The 18848-nt window shown below is 39.7% G+C and overlaps 1 long non-coding RNA gene across 1 annotated transcript in view; it reads left to right on the forward strand.

Moving 5' to 3' along the window:
* The window catches only part of LOC132663027 (uncharacterized), a 46396-nt gene extending 29353 nt beyond the window's left edge, over window positions 1–17043 (forward strand). The window contains exons 2-3 of the long non-coding RNA XR_013551685.2: window positions 15655–15819; window positions 16247–17043. This is a non-coding gene — a long non-coding RNA (uncharacterized LOC132663027). The remainder of the gene's footprint in view (window positions 1–15654; window positions 15820–16246) is intronic.
* Window positions 17044–18848: the final 1805 nt, after the last annotated feature.

Here is an 18848-nt window from a genome sequence, read left to right on the forward strand (position 1 = left end):
GCCAAGGTGAGGTAATGGCTTGCTGCTGTTACTAGCCATGACTAACTGTGCTATCTCTTGGTGTCCCTTAACCCTGGCCATACCTTGGTATATAGGCTCTTTATTAACATTTCACCCACTTGGTATGTGACATTTGTTTCCTGCCAGGGACCTGACTAAAATATACTCAGGAGGGTCTTTTTGAGGATGTGACTTTTATGTTGAAACCTGAAATGTCAGAAATTATGGACTGGAAAATTAATGGGAGGAAGTGGGTTTTAGAAAGAGGGAAGAGCATGTATGAAGGCCCCAAGGCCAGAGAGAATTTTATGTGTTCAGGGGACATATGGGGGAGAGACATGTATGTAGGCACCAAGCAGAAGTGGTGCTGCATGAGCCTGGAAAAGTGAACAGGGACAAACATACCTGGCTTTATAGCTGCTGTTAGGGAGTTAGGGTTTCATCTGTGTGCAGTGGAAGCCATTGATGCAGAAGGAGGTTAGACAGGAGAGTGTCATGATCAAATTTGACGTATTTATCAATTAATTTGCTTAAGGCCATTAATTGACACTGTATGCCAGGACCTGTATGGGTTAAGGGGGAGAGGGAGGCAGAAATAGAGGCATATAAGGCATAGTCTTTCCATCAAGTAGCCTATTGGAAGAGTTAGGATATGAGTATATAGAATTTTAATATAAGACATGATAGTAAGTAGTATAAGAAGCAGTATGAATGACAGACTGTTTTCAGTGGGGATGAATAGGGAAGACTTCCTGGAGGTTGCAGCACGTGAGTGGCTTTAAAGGATAGATGATCTTACCTTTGATGGTGGAAGGCATTCCAGGGGAAGAGAACTGCATGAGGCAGTACTATTCAAAGTAGCTGGTCTGTGTACCAATGAGAGAAGCTTTGGCTTGAATGTAAGTCAGTGCATTGCTCCCTTCACCAAGACAGTCTTACACTGGGCTACCTGGCATTTGCACATGGGAGGTGGAGTTGCAAAGAAAGAGAAATTGGATGAAGTGGGATGCAGCCAGAAGGATGCAAATGTCAGGGTAAGGAGCTGAAATTTTAGGCTGTGGGCAGTGGTGGCACATTAGACATTTTCAAGAAGAGTGGCAAGTTTAGAGCTGTGTTTAAATATGTAATTTAGGGGTGCCTGGGGGACTCAGTCAGTTAAGCATCTGACTTTTGATTTTGGCTCATGATCTCACAGTTTGTGAGTTTGAGCCCCATGTTGGGCTTTGTGCTGACAGTGTGGAGCCTGCTTGGGATTCTCTCTCTCCCTCTCTCTCTGCCCCTTCTCTGCTCTCTCTCTCTCTCTCTCAACATAAATAAATAAACTTAAAGAAAAGTTGTTAAAAAAATAATGTAGCAGGACAGAGGTGGATAACCTAAATGGGAAAGTCTGAGGCAATGATCAGAAAATCACTGTGGAAGCCACTGTGGAGATTCAGTTTTCCCTCTTGTGGTTTTATCAGTTTAACAGGAGCTGTCTTATTTTTGAAATGATGGCTGTGGTCTAAATGTCTGCTATTCACCTGTTCCCTTTTCAGGCTAGTTCTCGATATGCTGAAACAAAGCCAGGGGTCTTCAATGAACTAAAACAGTAGTCTTGAGAACAAGAGTGAATGGCAGTCTGCTGACTTTTAGCTCACCAATGGGTCAGGGAGAGGAAGAGGGCTGTGTGATGTGCTTTGTGACCTGTGGAAATCTGGACAAATTAGGGAGTCGCACCACAGTTCATCACCCTCAGAGTAATGTCCAAGAATTATACAGAGATACTTGGATTATTAGCAGTCTCTTTATTTGTAGGCAAAAGAGATCAGTCATTTTAATTAGCAAAGTTCCCAAACAAGATTTTGGAAGAAAAAGGGCAGGGAGAGAGGGAAGCCCAAGCCCAAATCCCTAGGGGGTTGTCTGGGAAGAGGGGCTCTCATGTGCATATTTTTTGGGCAAACAGATTAGCTGACATCAAGCAAATAGCTCAGGGTGATTGTATCCTTGAGGAGACTGGGTAGGAGTGTCAAAGAAAACCTTTCTAGTTGTTTATGGATTTTGTGGAAAACCTGATGAGCTTTCCTGTGGAACGTACATGGTGGACTGGGTGACTGTGAGTATAGAGGGGCTCAGGTGCTTCCAGGCAGGGGGAATAGTGTTTAGGAAAAAGCCCTGAGGTGGGAGGAGCCTGACATAATTGAGGATCTGTAAGATGGCTTTCACGGCTAGAACATAGTAGGGAAGGGAGGCTTCTTTCTGCATCGGAGCCCCTCTGTGGGTCCTTGAGTCAACTGGCTGTGCCAACCACAGGGCTGTTGCTGCATTGTCATTACCACGATCTGCATCATCACAGCTGCCATTTATGAAGCTCTCCTGTGGGTCAAGTGCAGTGGTAGGCACGTTCCATGCATCACCCCATAGGAACTTCCCAGCCACCCTGGGAGACTGGCATTGTCATTCCAGTTTTACCAAGGGAGATATTGAGACTCCCAGAATCCTGCAGCTTGCACAAGTCACAGAAAGAGATTGGAAACAAGTTCCATCTCACTGCACAACCTCAGTCCTTATACCGTACATATCACTTCTTGCCATGGTCCTCTTCACCCTCAACTCCAGCACTCAGAAAAGTGCAAATTGATATTTGCGCAGCTGACTACTGATATGGTAATTGTTTTGCTCTGCAGATGCCAACTTTAGGGCATTGTCTCCCCACCAAAAGTGACACAAACAAGAAAAGAGAAGTCTGCAAAATAAAATACCTTGCTTCCTGAAACAGGAATCTAGACTTCACACAGATGGATTGGAATTGGGGTAAGCTATTGAATGAGTGGCAGATCCAAATGAATTGCTCCCAATGAGCATTCAAGAACTACTTACTAAAGTAAGTCCATCACCTTTGAATGACATCACTTTGGCCATTGGGTGTCCGCCCAAAAATTCCCACAGACCCTGAGTCATGGCTTATGCATCCAAAATGTTTAAAAACAAATTCACCAATGTCCTTACTAACAAACACGTTCTTATATGTGGTGGGATATACACATATCTCTTCTCTGGTTGGTTGGGAAGGGTAAGTGTAAAAGCACAAATGTTTGAGTAAATAAATACATTTTGCTTTTTTATTTTAATTAAACCAGCAGTTCTGGTTTTCAGTAATTAAAATGTGGTCCCCTGAGGATCCCTGGAAACTTTTTAGGGTTCCCATGAAGTCAAAGCTATTTTCACAAATACAGAGATGTTTTTGGCCTCTTTCAAGCTCATTCACTCATGAGTGTTAAGTGGAGTTTTTGCAGAGGCTGTATGATGTGGGATATCTGCAAAAGACTGAATGAAGAAGCAGATGTGATTTTCCAATGGTTTCTTACTAAGCCAGGCATGAAAAAGATTTGCAAAAGTGTAAAACCAACGCCACTCTTCTATTTTTTTGCAAATATAGTGTTTTGTTAAAAACAGAAATATCATGTATGTCAACATGTAATTTATTATTGGTATTTTTAAATGAATGAATAAGTCAAGTTTCTCTGTTTTCATTTCAAATAGTATCTATTGATAAACCCATACCAACACAAGTTTTTTGAGGTTCTTGATTTCCAAAAGGCTAAGGAGACTTGAGACCAAAATGACTGAGCATCACTGACTAAATTAATGTTTAGGACACATTATTAATTCAGTGCTGCCTCATCCCAGTCCAATAAAAATAATTTGTAATTAAGTCCTAGGAATTCCTACAAGAAAACATCAGCAGCAATAATGTGGAGACTTCCTGCTACTTCTAAAGAAAGTAGCAGTTAATCTGCAGAATCTTAACTGATATTTCACAAAAATAATTACATCTGGGTATACCTTAACCCAAGCACATAAATTGTAAAATATAATCAGAACACATTTCCCCAAATATTAATTGCTATTTATTTAATTGAGGAAAAATCCTCTGGATTTTCCTCTGGGGGGAAAAAAAGGAAATTCATTTCTGAGAATTTCACAATCTCAGGCTCTTGCCAACTTGTGTCTAGTAGCTTTTTTCCCTGAAGTCCTAAGGGAGGCCCTCACAAACCAAAAGTGGTGCAATCTGCATTGTGATCCCGATTCTGCCCTCGGTTTGCTGCCTCATGTTGGGGAAAAATCATTTCTTTTCTTGGGGTCCATTTTCCTCATAAAGGTAGGGAGGGAGCATCTCTCAGGTCCTTCCTTGAAAGATCCAAGTCTGTTTGAGACATCTAGAACAGAATGATAAGGGAATGGAGAACAGGGCACTTAGGAAATCACTCAAGTGATGGCAAAGATGAAGATTTTGGATTTGGTGGAAGAGTGGCAAATGGGAGCTCAAAAAGAGATTGGAGGGAATTCTGCACCCAAAATTCCAGGGAAGATTAAGGGGGTGGAGTAGGTAGGTGTGGGAGCAAGAGTTTACTTGAGAAAGGCAGGTCACTTTCAAAGCTGAGAGGGACATTGGGAGGTCCCCTTATTGCTTATAGAAGAATTTGACATAGCATCTTGAAGGAAACAAATACCATCTGGCTCTACTTTCTGATTGTACAGTAACTTCGTTCTTTGGGTCATGGATTTGAGTCTGTTTTTAGTGCAAAAATCATGAAAGGAAGAAATTTGCTGCAAATATTGGTCATTTTTTTTTGTGAATCCACTGATGATGTTATCAGCCAGTGATTGAACAATGCCTTTGGGGTGCTTCATGGTGGTGTCATGGTCTCCTTATTGCTGTCTTTGCTAGTTTGGTTCTGAATCCTTCTGTATCCACTGTATCCTCAACTCCAGCCAGTTCCATCCACTTCCAGTTGTTTAAATCACTCTCAATGTTACTCCCAGCCCTTTGCACATGCTAGTCCTTCTATCTGGGAGGCCCTTTCACCTAAACTGGCTAGCTGGCTAGCTTACAACCTAGTATCTTCTGTAATTTTTGAGATTGTGTATTTTTGAAAGTTGTTACTTCATCAAATAATATGTATACACAGTTAAAAAAAAAAGTATTGAAATATTTATAATGGAAACAGCAGTGCCCTGCTTACCAATCCTTACTACTTTCGGTCCTGCTCACCAGACAAACCACTTTTTAGCTTTTTCATGATTTCTTATGGCATATGCCTCTGTATTTCCAGAAAATATGCTTATATTGTTAATCTCTTGATTTATCAATGTCAGACTTCTATTGACTTCCTGCTATAGTAGGATGACAATTTTGACCTTTCGTACATCTCATTTGTCCTCTCCTTTTCCCTGAATATTTATATCATAATTTTTGGATGAATCAGAATCAGTATGTATGTTTTTACAATCAAGCAAATGTTATTCACCACAGAGTCCAAGTACTATCTTAGCATCCTTTCTTTTCTTGTACAACTTTGTATGTCCTGAGTTTACAATGGCCTCTTTACCCCTAATCTGTGTGGGGGTAAACCTATTCTTAGGTTTAAGAATAGGTAAACCTATTCTTATCCTTTTTATTTTTTGTTACCCATTCTATCAGATCAGTAATTTTTCCCTTTTATTTTTTTTAATTTTAAAAGTTTATTTATGTATTTTTTGAGAGAGAGCGTGCACAAATGAGGGAGGGGCAGAGAGAGAGAGGGAGACAGAGAATCCCAGGCAGGCTCTGTACTGTTAGTGGGGCTGGATCCCACGAGCCAAACCAAGAGATCATGACCTTTGCCAAAATCAAGAGTTTTGGTCACTTAACCAACTGAGCTACCCAGGCGCCCCCTATTTTCCCCTTTTAAACAGGGGTTGACAAAATCTTTATGTAAAATATCACATAGTAAGAATTTTATACTTTTCAGTGCAGACAGTCTCTGTTGCAATTACTCAGCTCAGCTGTTACAGAGGGAACTCAGTCAAGGACAACATGTAATCTAGCTACTGACAGTATGTAAATGAATGGGCATGGCCATGTTCCAATTAATCTTTATTTACAGAAAACAATTGGCAAGTAGGATTTGTCCGTGGGTGCCTCTTTGCAAGCCCTTGTTTTAAATGATAAAACACACCAGATATTAATGTGTGCTGTTTTTATTTTCCTGCATCTCTTGTCCTAGAGCCTTCCACCCTGAGGCTGTCTGTACTGCTTGTTCTCTTTATGTCCTGCCCTGCTAGCATCCTGGGATTTCCCTTCATTGCTTTCTTGTTTTGGACCCCTTATTTCTTGGGTCTCTGCATCTTCCTCTTTTTGGTTTTATTCCTTTGCTTAGCTGGAGCACATTCTCAAGTAACTTCCTAAAAAAGAGAGTGTGTGGAAGGTAAATTTTCTGAGTCTTCCTAAGTCTGAAAATTTCCATATGCCCCATCCTTCGGTTTGTTGATCGTGGAATTAAGTCATGGGTTCTAGATTAAAAATTTCCCCAGAACTTTGGAGGCTTTCCAGCTTCTAGAATTTCTGGTAGATGACTGATTGCAATTCTGTTTATTTGTATATGTTTGTATGTGATATTCTTCTCTCTCCCAACCCTCCATCTAGGAATTTTTAGAATCATCTTTTTATCAGTGCATCTCATGGTGACGTGCGTGGCATGATTATTTTTAGTCCCATGTATCACCTCTGTTCTGCTCTGTGCCTAATGTGCATGAGTCTGAAGCTTCTTACAACAATTTCTCCAGATACTATCTCTCCTGTCTTCTGCCTGCAGGGCAGCCATCAGGTTCTGTAGGACCAAGGGGGAATCTAAGGTTCTTACTCTTCCTTTCTGTGCCCAGCCTCGTGGGTAGCCTCATGTCTTGTCCCTTGTTTCTGTAGAGCATCAGGTCTCTGAGGGTCCCACTTTGCAGGTATTCAGCAAGGCACAGGACTGATTTTTGTAAGCATACATGTCTCCAGGCTTTTATACTGAAGTTTTTTTTTCCATTCTGCTAAGTCGATCATTGCTCATCTGTCTACATACTGTCTTCCAAAATTTCATTATAATTTGTTGTCCACTTACACCTTAAACATTTTTTTTTCATTTAACAAGAGGAAGGAAAACATGCAAATTCTGTGGTCAGTCTATCATGTTTAACCAGGAGTTCACAATTTGCTATTTGTCTGTCTACTCCACCACAAAGAGTCTGTGTCTGCTTATTCACTCACTATATTCCTAATGCCTGGCTCAAAGTGGGTATTCCACAAATACTTAGTGAATGGAATGAATGCATGCATATGGAGTGAATGATTTGACAGGAGCAGAGGCCTTAGGTGGGGGAGCCCTGGGAGACGATGCTGGAAGAAGCTGAGCCCAGATTATGAAGAGCCTTGAGGACCAGGCCAAAAAGTGTGTACTCTTTTCTTGGTCAGAAGGTCATTGACGGCTTTTCAATGGTGGTGGAGGTGGTGGAAGGGTATTTTGGTCAAGGTGATTTTTCTGGCTGTGGTGTAAGGGCTAGTGTGACGTGTGCCCAGGCAAGGGAATGAAATGCCATGAAGTGAGGAAGGAAGAGGTGTGTTGTAGAGCTATGGGAGAAGAACCAGCAGGATTTATGTTCTGATTCAACATGACTGGGGGTCCATGGGCAGAAAGAAAGAACAGGACAACGGATATTGGGAGGGGGGAGTAGATAACAGGGTTTCTTTTGTTCATATTTGAAGCATCAAAGGAAACCCCAGGTGAATGTGTTTAGCAGGTGGTTGACTATACCAGTAGAAAATGAAGACCTACATTAGGGAGTCATTCTCACAGAGAAGTCAAAGGATGGAGCCCCATGAAGGAATATTGTTGCTTGCTCTAAGGCACATAGATGGCAATAGATAGACCCAGAATTTGAAGTCAGATCTATATCTAAATCCATAGCTCATCTTCAACCTCAGATTGTACTAACTCTAAAACTTTGTCAAGAGGCAGAAGAGTACAGGCTTAGTTTTGGCCTTGGACAAGCTCACATTTAATGGGATACATGACTTCTCAAGAAGGAAGGTTCAAAATAACAATCGGCAGCTGACGGGGTGTGAGAGATGAACACAGACACTGGGAGACGACCCATGGTCTGGGCAAGAGGGAGGCCTGGCAGCTTCAGCCAACTTGGCCATGGTCAGAGCTGAGGTCTCCTGCAGACCCCACCTGCTTTCATTCTGATGGCTTCCCCAAGAGCACTTTCTTTTCTTACACTTTCTACCCTTCCTGCTGTTTTGGTTCAAATGAGAGAAAACCATGGCCAAATAGCAATTCTCAGAACCCAAGTGGAGCTAACATTCTGCCTGGTTTCATCCTTTCTTGCTCAGCCCAGAGCAGCCTGGGAAAATCACAAGAAAGTGGCCTCTGGAGACTTTCAGGGATGGCCAATGCTGGGAAGGACTCCTGGGTTCCTCTCCACATAGCCTCCGCTGGTAGCATGCCTTCGGGTTCGTGGCATGGGCTGAGGGAGGAAGAGGAAGCAGACGCCGTGAGAGTGGGGGTGTGGGCATGTAGGTTGTGAAACAGTATGAGAAACCTCCAGAGCCAGCAAAGAAAGTTTTGTTTCTGGAATTAGGAATTCAAGTGTTTTTCACACTCAACGTTTCTGTGACTAGAAGGGGTGATAAAAATCTATGTCATTCCATTGGCTTTCACCTTTGTTTTAAATTATCAGATTTTAAACAGAAATTATTATCAGTCTGATATTGTTTCCTTTTCTAAAATGTGGTTTAATTTCGCAAAGAGCCGAGTAAGACGGCAGAGCTGAATCATAGGAAGTGTCAGCATGCAAGATCTACACCCTTTATTACAAAACCGTGGCAGAGTGGTATTCTCCTTGAAAAAATGTTCCTTAATCCTAGGTTTTTGTTTTTGTCTGGGGATATTTCCTCTTCCTTTCTTTCACCAATACAGTCTCTTTGATTTCATGTACAAAAATCTTTAATCCAGTGAGAAAGCATGAGTCTTGAGTTTGAATCCCACCTCCTCTCCCTTACTGGGTAATATTTTGACAGTCACTGAGGCCCCTCTGAGCCTCAGTTGTCTCCGTATAAGTGGAAGTAAGAAGATGGAGAATACATATTATATAAGAATATAACTGAGCCTGGGTGGCTCATTCTGTTGAGTGTTTGACTCTTGATTTTGGCTCAGGTCATGATCCCAGCGTCAGAGGATCAAACCCTGATGTTGGGTTCCATGCTCCATACTTGAGAATCTCTCTTCCTCTCCCTCTTCCCCTCTCCCCCCAGCCCATGCACTCTTCTCTCTCTAAAATAATTTTAAAAAGAATACACCTATATAGATTATATAATGCATTATACATACAAACATATAATTTATTTATATATTGTATCTATGATTAATTATCGTATATGTATAGGATTAACACATTGCTGGTAATTACTAGGTACTAAAATTGTATCAATTCCTACCATTGAACCGAGTTGGATAATTTTTTTCCTATTGATAGTCACTGACTCACCAAAAAAAAAAAAAAAAAAAAAAAAGAAAAGAAAAGAAAGAAAGAAAGAAAGAAAGAAAAAAGAAAGAAAATCAACTTAGTGTATGTTTTTAATTCAAGGGAGAGATATGTGGGTGTTTGTGTTTTGGATCTTATTTTTAGGTATTACAAAAGTGTTCCATCCACTGGATTTTGAAATTAAGAACGGGAAATATTATTTATATCTGAATCATATATTGCAACAAATGAAAATATTACATGTATGTTTTCCATTCTGTATTATAGGCATTTAAAGGGAAGAGGGAGAGAGAAATGGGGAGAGAAGAAAGAAGAGGGAGATAGAAGACATGTAAAATTGGTAGAGACAAGACAAAGCAAGGGCCGGATTCAGTGGGCTTAGGCACCAGTGCTTGCAGATAAATAGCTTTGGTTTTGTCCTAATTAACAGGATACTGAAGTCCTATATTTGCCACTATCACTTTCCTTTGAAACCCACCCACCACACAGCCATCTCTCCATTCATTCTTTTTTTTTGTTTTTTAAGTTTTTTAAAATTTATTTTTAAAGAGGGGGTGGAGGAGGGGCAGAGGGAGAGGAGAGAGAGAGAATCCCAAGCAGGCTCCTTGCTGTCAGCATGGAGTCTGATGTGGGGTGTGAACTCATGAACCGTGAGATCATGACCTGAGCTGAAATCAAGAGTCAGACGCTTAACTGAGGGAGCCACCCAGGTGTCCCTCATTCTTTATTTTTTGAATCAACAAACAACCACTAACTATACACTATGTGTTTAGCCCTGTCCTAGGTGCTAACAAAACAATCCATCAACTCAGTCCATCAAGCTCAGTCTAAGAGCTCACAGATTCATGAGATGGCAGATAGGTGAATAAGTAACAGTAGAATGAAATAAGTGACTGGTTCCGATTTGGGGTGTGGTGGGAAAGACTTCACAGAGGAGGTGACCCTATATGGGGTCTCAAAGGACATGCACTTATGTGTCGGGCAGACAAGATTGTTGGGTGGCAGATTAGGAGTGTATTTTGGGCCCCCAAAAATTCAGGATAGCTTTTAGAGTGACCCAGTACTGTCTGAACCGGGAGCTGGTTTATTTGAAACATAGCTCTCTGTGGTCATGGAGACAGTGTGACAGGTGGTTAAGATCATAGATATTGCAGCATAGAAATAGGTTTATACTGATTTACTAGCCGTGGGGCATTGGTCAACTCTTCATCTGTCCTGAGCCCTAGCCTCTTTCCATTTACAAGGAGGCTAAAACTCAGGAAGGTTGTAAATTTTAAGTGAATTGGCATAATATATGTAAAGGCTTTGTACACTGCTGGGCACAGTAGTGAAACCATTGTTTTCATTTCAGTATTTGGATCTTTGGTATAGTAGACTGTTAGTGGCAATCTGAACAAGTTGAGTTAAGGGTGAGGAGTAATGACCCTGTGAAAAAAAACAGATTGTATTTTATGTATGACTTTTCAAACAGCCTCTTGAAATGTCTCAGAAACTTGTCTGAATCACGGTAACTCAGATATCAATGTCAAGCTTCTCCTTTGAATCCATCCCCCTCCATTTTTATGGCTGGAATGAAACCAAACCAAAGGTGGGAGATTCACTGTCTTTGTTGTAGATTAGCTCTTGGTGAAAAACCTAAGCTTCAGCTCCTGAGAGCAAAGCTCTTTGGAGGCTATCAGCCACACCTTCAGCACAAAGCTGTTTTCCAGTCTGTAATTATGAGTAGCACCCAATGGACAGGATGGCAAATATCTGGGTCAGCTCTCTTAGAATAGATGCTCATACACAGGATATGGCGAGAGCAAGTAAAACCATGAGACAAAAATGTGAATGGAGGGCAGTCATTTTTAATATAGACTGACTTGAGGTTAGCTATCTCTTCCATAGGAGTACTATTAATTCTTGGGAGTTTGGAGTATAACTGGTATCAATTGAGAGGGCCTCCAGTTTATAATCATTCTTTCTCAGATACTATAAATGACTGCATCCCAGTGGCCAGATTTGTTCTTTATCTCCCTATGTCCTTGGCCATAGCTGATTCTAGGACAGTTGTTCCCAAACTTGAGTGTGCATCAAAATCTCCTTATTAAAACAGGAATTGCTGGAACCCATCCCCAGAATTTTTGATCCAGTAGGTCTGGGGTGGAGCTTGAGAATTTGCATTTCAGAAAGTGCCAAGGCATACTGACGATGCAGGCCTGGAAGGCCTTGAAAACCACCCATCTAGGTATACACAACTGGGTTATCTCTGTATTATTTCTTCCAATGCACCCATATGCCCTTAACTTCTTTTTGTGTATTTTTGCTGGATATAGTTTCCATTGCTCACATATAAAATACTTTAATGAATACTAGAGTGGGGGGGGGGGGTCTTGTCTTTACCTAGGAGAAAAGAGGAATCAAAAGGGGAAAATCAAGGTTTTCTCTAACATCTTAAGATCTGTTGTGTGGAGACAAGAATGGAAGGTGAATCTTACTAAGTTTCCCATTTTGTCTCAGGTGAAGTAGGCTTTTTTTTTTTTAAATGATTTAAACTATGTGAAAATGGGCAGTTTTATTAATGATGATAGATTGAACATACTCATTTATCCCTGTTCTGTCCTGAAACACCAATAAAATGACAGTGACTGAGATTTTAGCATAATGTATGGCATAAACTCTCAAAGACAAAAAGAAGGGAAGAAGGAATGGTAAGAACATTGGAGGCTGGAAAGCAGATGGACAACTAGTCCTGCTGATTTTAGCAGACCCAAGAAGTCTGATTTGTGAGCTGGGAAAGCAGAAGAGAAAGAGCAAAGAGATTTACACTGTAGAGCCCCAGAAAGATTCTGGATTCTGGAACTTCCAAACAGGGTAAACATGAGCCTTAAAATAGGCAAACTGGTTGAAATTCTGTGAAAACAAAGGGACCTTAGATCATCCCCACCAAACACATCAGCTGACATATGCTCCTGGCCCACAGCAGGAGATTTACTCATGAAGGAAGCAAGTCAGGGGGACTCTTTGGTCTAGCGTGTACCAGTTGGAAGAAGGGGTACCTTATAGAAAACGGGTGGGGCATGAAATGACAGTCAACATATGGAACTTTTATATCTCCGGTCCTCTTTCCATACTGAACTCCCAGGTTCTTGACCTTCAAGTGTGTGCTTTCCAGATAGCAGTATTGTGGTGTTGGGATTTAGAAGGGACTCAGTACTCTGTAGCTATTACACAAAAAGATGGGGAAAGGATGGAGGGGGTTTGTGATGCAGGGGAGGCCTGATGAGGGTGTCCAAAATGAGTTCAAGTTAGCACTATTTATTGAGCAGTTACACCTGTGCCACGTAGCAAGCTATAAGTTCTAATGATTCAATGGTGAGTACGATTCAGTGTGCCCATCCCCCATACTAGAGGGGAAGGTTGGGGATTGGAGCAGCATGTACAAAGGCAGACAGTAGTGAAATAGCATGCTGACTTGGCGGAACTACAAGCAGTTCAGTATTGTTGGCATGGAAAGTACAGACATGAAGGGAGTGTGGGAGGAGGTAGAACAAAGAGATGCTATTAAGTTTATGACCCTCTCTTTTTTTGTATGAGTTCTCTCAAAATATATGCACATAGTTTGAATCTCCATAAACATATCCATTCTGGTTTTCCTTTTTTTTTTTCCCCACCAAGGGCAATGTTTTTATTTTATTTTATTTTATTTTATTTTATTTTATTTTATTTTATTTTTAAAATTTTAATTCCAGTTAGTTAAGGGCAATGTTTTTAAGATCTAGCTATGTTGCTATGACACTAATCTAAGCCATTCTTTTGAACTCCTGCCTGATACTTTGTGATGTTTTATGGTATATATCCCTACTTTTATCTACCCATTGTCCCAGGGAAGGACATCAAAATTATTTTCCATCCCTTCCTCTTACTTGCTCCAAAAAAGAAAAACAGTAATAAACATCTCCAGGCATGTCCTCTGATGAAACTCTGTGAGAATTTCTTGTGCTTTATACCCTGTAGAGAGATTGCTGGATATGTGTATTTGTAATGGGACTAAGTATTGATACTTTGCCCTCCATGATGTCTCATCACTGGGACATGATGACAGCAGTATTTTCACATCCCTGCTAATCCAGTTTTTCTTCCTTCCTTCTTCCTTCCTTCCTTCCTTCCTTCCTTCATGTTTTTTTTTCTTTTTTTTCTTTTGTTCTTTCTCCAAAAGTTTTCTTGTGCCTCTTTAGGCTATTATTATTATTATTATTAGTTATTATTATTTTATAAGAACATTTACAATGAAATGAGATATATCCTCTTAACAGATTTTCCAAACTCACAATACAGTATTAACCATAGACACTGTGTTTTATAGATCTCTAGGACTTACTCATCTTGCATAACTGAAATTTTATCCCCATTTCCTTTTCTCCCAACTCTGGCAACCATCATTCTATTCTCTGCTTCTATGAGTTTGACTATTTTAGATACTTCATGTATGTGGAATTATGGAGTATTTATCTTTCTGTGACTGGTTTATTTCACTTAGCATAATGTCCTCCAAGTTAATCTGTGTTGTTGCATATAGCAGGATTTCTTTCTCTTTAGGGCTGAATAATATTCCATTGTGTGTGTATACACCCCCCACTCCACATACACACACACACACACACACACCATATTTTTATTTATTTTTTATTTTTTTAAATTTAACATCCAAATTAGTTAGCATATAGTGCAACAATGATTTCAGGAGTAGATTCCTTAGTGCCCCTTACCCATTTATCCCACCCCCGCCCCCGCACAAGCCCTCTCGTAACCCTCAGTTTGTTCTCCATATTTATGAGTCTCTTCTGTTTTGTCCCCCTCCCTGTTTTTACACCATAATTTTTTAATCCATTCATCCATAAGTGGACATTTAGGTTGTTTATGTCTCTTAGATATTGTGAGTAATGCTGCATTGAACGTAGGAATGCAGATACATATCTCTTCAAGACCCGATTTCAATTCTTTTGGATATATAACCAGAAGTGGGATTACTGGATTACACGTATTTCTCTTTTCAATATTTTGAGGAACTTCCCTACTGTTTTCCATAGTGATCACACCATCTTATATTACCACCAACAGTGAACAGTGATAGGATTCCAGTTTCTCCACATCTTTGCTGACAAAGTTTTTAAAACACAATTTTATAGTTTTTGCTAGTGTAAAACATTTATAATTGTTCCTGGGCCCAAAATGTCTTTTGCATTTCTTTAAATGCTGATGATTTTGTTTTTGTTGATTTTGTTTTTATAAGTTTTTAAAAACATTTATGTATTTTTGAAAGAGAGAGAGAAACCGGGCACAAGTGGGGGAGGGGCAGAGAGAGAGGGAGACAGAGAATGTGAAGCAGGCTCCAGGCTCTGAGCCATCAGCACAGAGCCCAATGCAGGGCTCGAATTCATGGACCACAGGATCATGAGCTGAGCTGAGGTTGGCGTTCAACCTACTGAGCCACCCAGGCATCCCTAAATGCTTATGCTTTTGAATACCTCTTCATCAATTTGTTAGCTTTTGAGGCTTCCCCTTCTGAAATTGTTCACATCCTGTTGCCATATTTCTATTGGGGCAGCTGTCTGTTTCTTGTCGATTTGCATGATTTTCTAATTTATTTTAGATATTAATCTCTTGTTAGCTGCTTATCTCAGAACTGGGGAATGCCCTTCAACTGCAAGTCTTGCCTCAAGAGACAGCCATAGAGTCTCAGGAATGAAAAAAATGATCTTGAGGCTTGAGACAAAATATACTCCTGGTGATCCTCTGTGTGACATATACTTGTTTATGATCCCAAGGGCCACTGGGGTCATCTCGTTGTTAAGTCTCCTACTGTTTGACTTCACTCACAAACTTTCCCTTTATCACTTCCTTCACCTGCCTAATTTTTAGCAAGGCACAACATATGACTATCATTACCATTTTACCTTTAGTACACAGGTGAAAAATGTTTTTCTGTTGAAAAATTGGAAAATATTCAAACTGATAACAAATTATTAAAAACCACCCACAACTCTACCACCCAGAGATGATTCCCTTTAATCTTTTAGGATATATTTCACTCCCTGGAGAGAATAGCTGAAAAGACATAAGCATCAGTATGATAAATGGGCCTCCTTCTGCTGTGCTCTATATAAATCTCTCTTGTAGTACTTCCTATACTTTACTATAACTATTTCTTCAATAACTCTTTGTAAATAACAATGTATTATAGTTATTTGTTCAGACATTATTCAGACAGGAGTCAGTGGACTTATGTCTACTTTAGTTAGTTCCATCTTTGATTTTCCAAAGCTTCTCTTTTTTTTTTTTTTAAAGGAGAGGAGCTTGAAAATCATGCCTAGTGGTTTTCACTTTCTTCTGCAAGTGACTGGGAGCCACTGAAGGATTTGAAGTGGTTAAATTAGCCAAAATAATTTTGGTAGAGGAAGTTCTCCCTGGAAGCAATGATACATACATGTAAATGAATGAAAATAACATTTGGTAAGTACTGGGTGTTGTGCTTGATATACAGGTATCATCTAATGTATTTCACTGGATCCTTTTAGTACTCCAGCTTAGAGATCGTCATCCACAACTTAGAGATAACAACTTGTACCTCAGTAAAGTCAAGCAATGTTCTCAAGGACACACAGCTAGTAAGTGTTGGTGCAGGGAGTTAGATCCCATATGATCTCCTTCTGTCAAGCATGATTTCTTTCCAGGCACAGAGGCTGGTTCAAAAGGTACTTCAGCAGTGTAGGTGGGATTGGTTCGCATTTAAGAGTAAGAACTTCAAGTGTATAGCAAGCTACACTTTTATAGCAGCAGCATTAGTTAGTTGGTGGCTGTCCACAGGGTTTTTTCCCTATGACTAATACATGGCAGGGGAATCCTGAGGGAAGCTCAGCTTTTACTTCTTGAATTTCAGAGTCCTGACAGATGCTCAGATAGCCATCTGAGTCCTTGCCAACAAAGAGATTGGAGGAGGGACCTTGGGTAAGTCCCTTTCTCTCTGGACCTCAGTTTTCTTAACCACAAAACATTAACAGTCTCTGAAGTTTTCTTTAATTAGAAAGGATCCCTTGTACTGCCCAATGTGATGCTTAGTTCTTGTGGAGCTTAATGGTGATATTAGTGATTTGTAGGAATTAAACCGACAGAATAGCATTACACACAGAAGTGGTTGGAAAAAGGCTGTAGGAAGGGCATAGAAGATAGATACATGCTCTTAACTTGTATACATTTACTTGACTGTATGATTCATGTAGGAGGGACGGGCCTAGGATGGTATGCTTGTTCATCCTACATCTTAGGGTCTGTCACTAGTGCTTTATATATAGGTGGCCAAACTATTTTGTCGAAGGCCAGAATGAAAGGCACAAAGGCTACTTGTCTCTTAATCTCCCTTAGTAATGTGGTATGTAAAAGTTACTGGAAGCAGTAGTCCAGGACAAAACTCATTCCCCAGACTTCCTTGTAAGTTGGACATGGCCATGTTATTAAATTCTTACCAATGGAACACACATGGAATTAGTGTTGGCATTTTTTTCAGGAAATATTCCTAAAGAGAGGGACATGATTTTCTCCTTCGTATGTCCTTCTGGCTGACCAAGATAAAATAGATATATGGAAAACAAAGTATTTGGCTCTTGGATCCCAAGGTGGGTGCTACATGTTGAGAATTGCAGAGCAGTAAAAAGGATGGAGTCCGGGTATCTGATGATATTCAAGCTTTGAACTGCTATGTTTTATTTTATTTTATTTTATTTTATTTTATTTTATTTTATTTTATCTTATCTTTCTTATCTTTCTTATCTTATTTTATCTTTATTTTATCTTATTTTATTTTATTTTATTATTATTTTATTAATGTTTATTTATTTTTGAGAGAGAACAGGACAGAGCATGAGTAGGGGAGAGGCACAGAGAGAGGGAGACACAGAATCTGAAGCAGGCTCCAGGCTCTGAGCTGTCAGCACAAAGCCCAACATGAACCATGAAATCATGACCTAAGCCGAAGTTGGACGCTTAACCTACTGAGCCACCCAGGTGCCCCTTTGAACTGCTATGTTAACATAAGCATGGAACAGAAATATATTTCTATTTTGTCTTAAAAATTACTGGTTTTGGTTTACTATTTGTTGACTAGCTGAACCAAATAAAAGGGAATGTTAGAATAGCATATGATCTTCATAATTTTTCTTTCACAGAGCAGCTGATAAAGTATTTTGAGCATGGTTGCCATAAACTCCACAATTATAAACAGCATATCTGATTTGGGGGATGGCCAGGGAATGCCTACCCAGTTGGCCAATAGTTAATTTTTAGCAGGGCCAGTAATTTTTGTATAAATACATACAAGTTTTGCTATGGCATTAACTTGAACATTTCACACTAGGTTTCTAAACTGATCCTTTTACTTTCACTGAAAAATTTTATGTTTCTATTTTTTACATTAGGTTGTTAATATAAAAGCAACTCATTTGCTGTGAGTGGAGTAAGGTTGAGGAAAAAAAAAAGATAACCAGTTGTTCCAAGCCATTTATTTCCTAGGATATAATTTTTGTCATTGGTTTAAAAAACATAATAGTCATATATTAAATTTCTACCTATTGATAAGTGTTAGAAAAATAATGGCTAGGAATTTTATAAATTAGATAAAAAATATAAATCCAAGATGGTCAACACATCTTAAGCTGGAGAAACACAAAATCACACAAAGAAGTATATTAATTAAATTTCTGGGGCACCTGGGTGGCTTAGTCAGTTGAGTGTCTGACTTTGGCTCATGTCATGATCCCGCAGTTCATGGATTCGAGCCCCACATCAGTCTCTGTGCTGACAGCTCAGAGCCTGGAGCCTGCTTGGGATTCTGACTCTCTCTCTGCCCCAGCTCATGCTCTGTTTCTCTCTCTCTCAAAAATAAGCATTTAACATTTTCTTTCTAAAAATAAGTGATGAAGAGAAAAATCTTAAAAACAGCCCAAAAAATCTATATAGGAAAACAAATATATAAATCCACTTTCTTATCAGCAACTGTGCATGCCAGAAGAATGGAAAGTGCTGGAAGAAAAAAGAAAGTAAACCTATACTTCTGTATGTGACAAGAATGTCCTTCAGAACTGAAGGCAAAATAAAGGGTTTTTGTTTTTGTTTTTGTTTTGTTTTGTTTTGTTTGTTTTGTTTTGAGAAAACAACTGAGAGAGGCTGTGGCTAGTAAGCTTGGATTATATGTGAAAAAAAAATAAACTCTTCAGAATTAAGGAAAATGGTAACTAATGGAAATCTGGACTTGCAGAAAGGAATGAAAAGCTCTATAAATGGTAAATATAAAATATATTTTTATTTGCAAAGTTCATGAAATTTCTGTAAAATTCCTCAGTGAGTGAAAGCAAAATCATACCAAATGCATACCCTACATCTGTTATCTTTGTATGTTACCATGTCTTCAGAGATAGAATATATGGATTGGTGACCTGAGGAATAGCCATGGGGGTAATCCTCACTTGGAGAATTTATGCAAACACGGC

This window comes from Panthera onca, chromosome D4, assembly GCF_046562875.1.
Source record: "Panthera onca isolate mPanOnc1 chromosome D4, mPanOnc1 haplotype 2, whole genome shotgun sequence".
NCBI lineage: Eukaryota > Metazoa > Chordata > Mammalia > Carnivora > Felidae > Panthera > Panthera onca.